This window comes from Pseudonaja textilis, chromosome 4 (genome assembly GCF_049901715.1).
Source record: "Pseudonaja textilis isolate UNSWEBS1 chromosome 4, rPseTex1.2, whole genome shotgun sequence".
Lineage (NCBI taxonomy): Eukaryota > Metazoa > Chordata > Lepidosauria > Squamata > Elapidae > Pseudonaja > Pseudonaja textilis.
In genome coordinates, this window is record NC_141993.1 from 29917069 (window position 1) to 29924325 (window position 7257).

A 7257-nucleotide genomic window follows, 5' to 3' on the forward strand; every position below is an offset into this window, starting at 1 on the left:
AACAGGATTTATCATACTACTCTAATGCTTAAACATGCTACAGCGAAGATACCAAAGTCATGCTCTTTTCAGCTACTGGAACAATACAACTGTAGAAATTAATAACCTAATAATAATAGTAAAAATGTTGAAAATGCATCAGCTCTTTACATCTATGACCAATAGGGTGAACGGTAGAGATAGATGAGAAGAAGGAACATTATCACTTCTGTATCTGTTTCTTATCTGGACTAAATAAATCTCTTTGCTTAAGTGATAAAGAGAAAATTCCTCCTTCCTTCTCTCTTTGTCAACATGCCTTAGGTAGGCTTGTCTATCCCAACCTATTTTTTTTAATGAAACTACACTTTAAATGTAAGGACCATCTGTTAGCATGCAGTGATAACTAAGCTCTACATCAAGACAACTGTATTACGAGCCTATTCTTTCCATTTAATTAGTTAGCATTCTTTCTTTTTATTCAGGAAGTGAGCTATCATAATCCATGAAAGCCAAAAATTAGAAGATGCTTGCTAGAAGATTCCTGAATACTTGGACCTTTAAATAATATTGGTTAATCTAGAAATGTGCAACCAGACTCCTAATTTTCAATTTTCTTTCAGTACTCTGTGTATGAACTGGAGCACATTCTTTGACAAAGACTCTTGCTGAATTCAAATCCTCAATGAGTAGTAGTAGTAGTAGTAGTAGCAGCAGCTGTTGTAGTAATACTATTTATGAATTTCATGCTTTCACAAACTTTTAGCTTCATTAAAAAATGCAGAATTAAACTAAAGTTGTGATTTCATATTTTATGAATCATATATTTTTAAAAAGTTTCATTTTATGGAATATTTTTTTAAATGAATAAATGATGAATATGCTAAATATTACAGATGAATTATATTGAATTGTGTATTCATCAAGCAAACTTATTTCTAAGTATTCCACCACCAACAGACCAGCAAGATGAAATCATCTTGAATAGTATTTATTGTTCTTTCTAAGTTTGGGTTTTGTTTCTAGTAAAACAGTAACACAACAATTCTTCTATTGTAAGTAATGGAAGGAAACAAATCTGGAGCTGTTTTTTTTTTTTAAATCTAATATGGATTTAGAAAGCTATAGGGTATAGGAATCCTTTAGCCCTGCACAAAATGCGTCCTTTTGACACAAAATTCACATTTCTTGACGTCAAAAACTTATGGGAATGGGAGAGAAATATGGGAAGGAATCAGAACCTAGTTTCCATCATCCAATGTTGGAGAATACCATCCAACATTGGCATAAGAACTGTAATATTGATTTGTACCCTTGGATGCTTTTTGCCCTCAGAACTTTATACAGAAAAGGGCAATCTGAACTACCTAGATATAACAGATGCTTTACCCTAAAGGGTTTACCTTTGATCTGAATATCAGTTTTGTCACCAAATGTCCCAGCAGATAATCAGTGTGGGAGAAGAAGCACTTAAATAATAAGTGAAGAGTTGAGTATTATAGAAGACCACAAGATTCATCATGAAATGTGAGAGCTATTATTACTAGCTTGAGATTTTCACTTAACAAATTGATGAGATGGCTTAATTTGTGACTGAATAATAATACAAAAGGATGCTTAGGCTTAGGAATAGAAAAGAAGGAATTTCGTGTGTGTGGGAATGAGGGCCCAACAATATGTACTGTGAGATCTCAAATACAACTGGGATCATCTTCAAGAACCAAAGGATTTATTATTTACTTTATCTCAATATTAGAACATGTTCACTCACTTGAACATATTCATTGGAAGTAAGGAATTTGATCCAACTCTTAAATGGTATGTTTTAAGAACTCAGGATTTTGTTTTTATGGTGAAATATAATGGCCAAAATATCATAATAAATACATAATAATAATAGAACTGGACTGATTATAAAAAAGTGTCTGATTAATTACCACAAAATTGGATCATTAAAGGTTTAGAAGCCATTAGTATCAGTAAAAAACATTAGAATGTTTATGGGAAAAATAATGAAGCAGTGAAAGATTGAATTCGTGGTTGGAAATGAAAAATATGGGCTTGTCAACATTAGAAGAGGCATTTTCTAGGGCAACCCATTATCACCCTTATTATTTGTCGTGACTATAATCCACTTTCAGTGATTTGGAAAAAACAAATCTTGGCTATCAAGCAGCAAAAAATGCTAAAGAAATCTCATATTTGCTTTACATGGATGATGTGAAACTTTATGAAAAACCACTTATTAAAATCCAATAATTGACAAACACTGAGAGTTTTTGCACAGATGTAGCAATGGAATCTGACCTAGAGAAATATGCTATGGTACTAATAAATCTGGATAGAATCATGAACAATATGAAATACTGAATGCTCAAATCACCAGGAGCCATAAGGATGAAGACTACAATTATCTGAGCATTTTACAGTTAGATAACATTACGCATGAACAAATTAAACATGAAAAGAGTGAGAAAATTGTTAAAGGCAAAATCGAATGGTTGAAACACCATGAAAGCCATCAATATCTGGGCTATAACACATGATACATTGCTTGAATTATTAACTGGATCCAAGCTGAACTGGACGATTTGGACTGAAAGAAAAAAATGATGACCATTCAGTATTACACCCCAATTGAAATTGATAGATTATAGCCTGAAGAAATGGAGGCAGAGATTTATTTCAAGTCAAATAGTTGAAGAAGAAAAGCATGCATTGTCTGATTATATAAAAGCCAATCAAGAACAAACATTAATGCAAATTAAAAATGAGAACTTACTGAATGTACAGGAAACAATAGATGAAGATAGTAATATAATTACAATCTTGTACAGAAAACTGGCAAGTAAAACCATGTGAAGAAAGTGGATAAAGATAAAATATAGCAATGGGATACAACTAGAACATTAATAAATGATTTGTCAGTACAGAAGACCACATAGTTTGGATCTACACATATACTATGCCAATGCACTACATCATCCTAAAATCATTCATTCAAATATTATAATAATCAGCAACAAAAGCTTAACCATTCATCAAGACATGTTTCTTGAAGCTCTGGAGCTCAAGAATGTTTATATCCAAATCAAAATGAATTGAATTGTATTGCAATAGCACAATCCTAATCATGTTTAATGAAAATAATTTTTTTTTTAAGTCAAGGATGCATGGTAAGAATTTGAGGTTTAGGTATAAAATGAAGGGAATTTATTAAAGCATGGCAAATTGGTTTAAGTTTTCTTTCCATTATCTGCCCTTATCTTCCAGAAAAAGTGAATATAAGCAAGGAAATTCTAATAAAATTTTAAAATGGAAAGAAAAGAATGGCATCATTCAAGAAATACAGTCTGTCAAATATATAAGGGATTATAAAACCTTTTAAAGAAGTGCAGAGGCCAAGGGAATGAAGAAAAACCCCTTCGTCATTATTCCTTTAATATATTTCTATGTTCTCTTTTAGTTATGACAGAGGTCAAGTAAATTAAGATGCATTTTAGGCCACCTAACATGAATTAAAACATAAAGCAATAAAAGTCTCTGTTATATTAAACATATAAAACATAATGACCATGAGTTGCAGGAAAAGTCCATATGGAGATGTCATATTCCAAATTAGATGCATTTATTGACTGCTTCTGTAAGTTCCAGTGCAACTAAACCAAAATGAGCCTCTCAGATTTTGCTGAAATATGACTCATATCATGCCATTTTATGGCAACTAGCATGGCCATGAAAGATAAGAATTCAGGGAATAGTCATTCAAAAACATTTTGATAAAAAGTAGTTCTGAGATATCTGAAGAGAAACGAGAGATGAGAAATATTTTCCATATCTCTGCCCTAACATGTGGCAGTTGCAGCTGCCTAGCAGTAGCCTAACAGATTAGTCACATGGAGTCAATAAATTTTATCTCTGTATTTCATCTCTGCATCTCTATGTTATAAATACAGATATCTTCAGAAGTAAAAGCAATGCTTGTGAGAGGAGAAAAGTTAGCAATTTAGGTGAAGAATTTCAGCAAAGCATGCCAGATTTTGTACATTTTCAAAAACATCCAACAAAACTTTCTGAAAAGTGGACATAACACAAAAAGAAGAATATATTTACAAATACATATGAATGGAAAAATAATCTTGAATGGCACATTATGCAGTGAATAAGCACTGATATTTGTAATCCCCTGAAGCACTGAACACCAACATTCAGACAATATTGATCTATCATGTGGAAGTCTGTGCTGCAGATTGTAATTTTACTGTGAGTTCTCTAAGCAATATTTTCTAATAGCTTTTTAAAAGAACGTACTACATAAATCACTATATTCTGCATTATGGTTTTTGAACAACAAAATATGACATACCATCTGTGTTGCACTAATAGTACCTGTGTAAATGACCATTCATACATATTTATTTCACCAATATTAGGGGCTGATCATGCATGTTGCAGGAAGAAACAATGACCAGATAAAAAAATGGCACGCTAATATGCTTTTGGATTATATATACTGCAGGGACATAGAGTATGGCTCAGTGAATGCTGTTACTGTTAAAAACCCATTTGCTTCTTGCTAGGTCTTCCTGAAAGATAAATGTCTTGATTTCCCCAGGAAATGTTATTCATAAATACCAAGATAAGATTTTGAAAACTTCCAAAAATATTCCTTTGCAAGGCAACAGAACTCAAACGGTAAATCTACTGAAGCGCAGCACCAATATTCATAACAAAAATTCAAATTGAAGGGAAATTTAAAAAAATCCAAAGTAACGTTTTCCAGACAATATTGCACAATTCAAAATCTCTCCCCCAAACCAGGGTAGATAAGCTTAGATTGCAGCTAATTGGGGGGGGAAATCCAATATTTTTTTTCTTTTGATAATTACATGTTTGATCTGCACAGCTATTCCTTCTTTCTGAAATTGCTATTCTATTTTTTCCAGATGGCCCATCCTTTCCCTTCCTCATTAGTATCGTCCTCCTTGTCTTAACACAGGCATGAGAGGGTTATTAAACTTTGAAGTAACTGCTGACTCTCATCTTCAGCTCCTTGCATTATTTCACATGCACACAAATGTTCCTGCAAATATTTCTTTAATGCATAGCAGAACTGGGTTCAGAAACACATGGGCTTTCCACACCTCAACTAGGCTCATCAGAGTTCAGGTCTTCCGAGAGAATAATTCATACATCCAGTAGTCCCAGGATGCTCGGAGGTTAAAGAAAAACAGTAGCACAGATAAAAGGCACGGTTTTTACCCTGTGACTACCTGTAAACTAAGCACAGCATTTTTAGCTCCATCGCTTGAAAGATAAGACACTTAAAAGGTCAAAGTGCAATTTATAATCGACAAGGGAAAAGCTGGCCATAAAACAAGAATTTCCACGTTAATCTAGGATTCGATCCCAGAGGGTTTCATTGAGAAGAGATGAAGAGGCAGTGAAATAAGAAATTCCACTTTGATCTAGGAGTTCATCCCCCAGTGGGTTTCATTGGCCGTAAATGGAATGTCAGCTGTGTTAGGGAATTGCCTGTGTCATGTTCCCAGGAAAAAGAGCTCTCTGGAATCTGCCAGAGGCTGATAACGACATCGATGCTAATTTGAAAGAAAAAAAAAGTATATGCAACATCTTGTACACTCGACCTACTCCTTAAGTCGGAAGTATTGAAATAAAGCTGTCTTATGCAATAAAATATAACACAGAGTTGGAAAGGCCTGCTTTTCTCCAGTCCCTAACCATCTTGATGAATTTCAATGGCAAGAGAAGAAGCTTGCTGTATTTAATAGGGATCCTTTTAAGGTTACTTTACTTGCTACATAGACATATTTTGCCAGCAGTACATGCAAACCAGGATCTTGGCAATCACTTGCCTGGGGGGAAAACACGCACAAGAAAAGGTTTTATATAACGCTGTGCTGAGATTACCAATTCCACTCGGTTTGAAAGAAAGAGAGACACAAATCAGTATGGAAACTAACCTTACAGGCAAGCTCCAGCTTTCCTTGTTTGCTTTTACCTGGTGATAGTATCAGTCCATGCATTTGCGGTATGCTTCATCCTAGAACCTGTCGGCTGTTTCTAGCAGAGTTTGCAAATTTGAAGTTGCTGGGGTTTTGAGGGTTTTTTTTGGCTGGGACGTTTTGCCATTTACCTCATTTTGTCATTTTGAAAAATCAAGTCAAAAGGTCCGCTCCATCCCTGACTGCTCCAGATGCTATATGTTTTATCCTCCAAATAGTTGAAAGGATGATTCGGCAAGCCAGTCTGAGAAAGCATTGAGAGGAGGAGAGAAGAAAAGGAGGAAAAATGAGAAAGGGCTGAGAATCAACCGTGCAGGGTTTTCTTTTTTCTTTCTTTCTTTTTTTTTCCTGGTTTGGTTTTTTTTTTTTAAAGAAAAATCTGCTCACCCTGCACACGCAGCCTTACAAGGAAGAACTCAGGCCAGGTGAACTGAGGAAGGAACTAGAAAGGAATTTTTACAAGAAGGTTTGTAGTAGCCCCCCGATCCTTGCTTTTCTTCCTCCTGGGAAGAAAATGAGCTCATTGTAAGCATCCAAGCCCCAGCCCCTCAGCCATTGCAGTGACACTGCAGCTAGGCAGCAGCTTCTAGGCACGTCATCGGAGGAGCTCACTTCAAAAAAGTCGGCCCTCCCTTTTGGGAGCAAAACGCCACTTTGAAGGAGGGCATTGCGCACTGAGCAACAAGCTCTCGGCAGCCACGCAGTCGTTCGCTGGATGGTTTGCTTAGAAAAATAGGCAGCACTATTCTTCTCAAGCATCCTGGGCAGGGTGTGAATGCTTGCTTTCACTCTGGGCGTTGCCAAGGCTACCAAGATCTCTCTTTCCCACCACCCCACCTCCCTCTTTCCTGCTGCCAAGCACATACGCAGGTTGGAAGGATGCTGATACTGAGATGTTCCACAGCCCCTTTGGAGTTTATCTCAACCCAGGAATGATGACACACACGTTGGGGAGAAATCCTCATGCCAAGTCTACCTGGGGCTAGGCTATTAAAAGACTGAGCTTATTCAATAAAAAACAAAACAAAAGTCGTTACTAAATATTGCTTGACTTCACTCACAAGGGAAAATTTGCTGGCCAAAAAAAAAAAAAAAAAAAGCAAAAACAGCCAGTTGAGTCTTGAGGTTCAGGCATCAGGCCAGAAACCAGGAGACTGTGAATTCTAGTCCTGCCTTAGGCATAAAAGTCAGCTGGATGACTCTCTTTCAGCCCTACCCACTTTAGAGGGTTGTTGTGAGGAAAATAGGAGGA

At 35.8% G+C, this 7257-nt stretch overlaps 1 protein-coding gene across 21 annotated transcripts in view; it reads right to left on the reverse strand.

Annotated features, from left to right (window-relative positions):
* The window catches only part of JAKMIP3 (Janus kinase and microtubule interacting protein 3), a 104813-nt gene extending 98058 nt beyond the window's left edge, over nt 1-6755 (reverse strand). For 20 of the 21 annotated variants that reach the window (XM_087932500.1, XM_087932513.1, XM_087932511.1 and 17 more), the window contains exons 1-2: nt 6393-6591; nt 5964-6249 (exon numbers count right to left, since the gene is read on the reverse strand). The gene's annotated coding sequence lies outside the window, so the exon portion shown is untranslated. Of the gene's footprint in view, nt 1-5963; nt 6250-6392; nt 6592-6617 lie in introns of those variants that run through there. The other variant, XM_087932501.1, reaches the window with a different exon arrangement.
* Nucleotides 6756-7257: the final 502 nt, after the last annotated feature.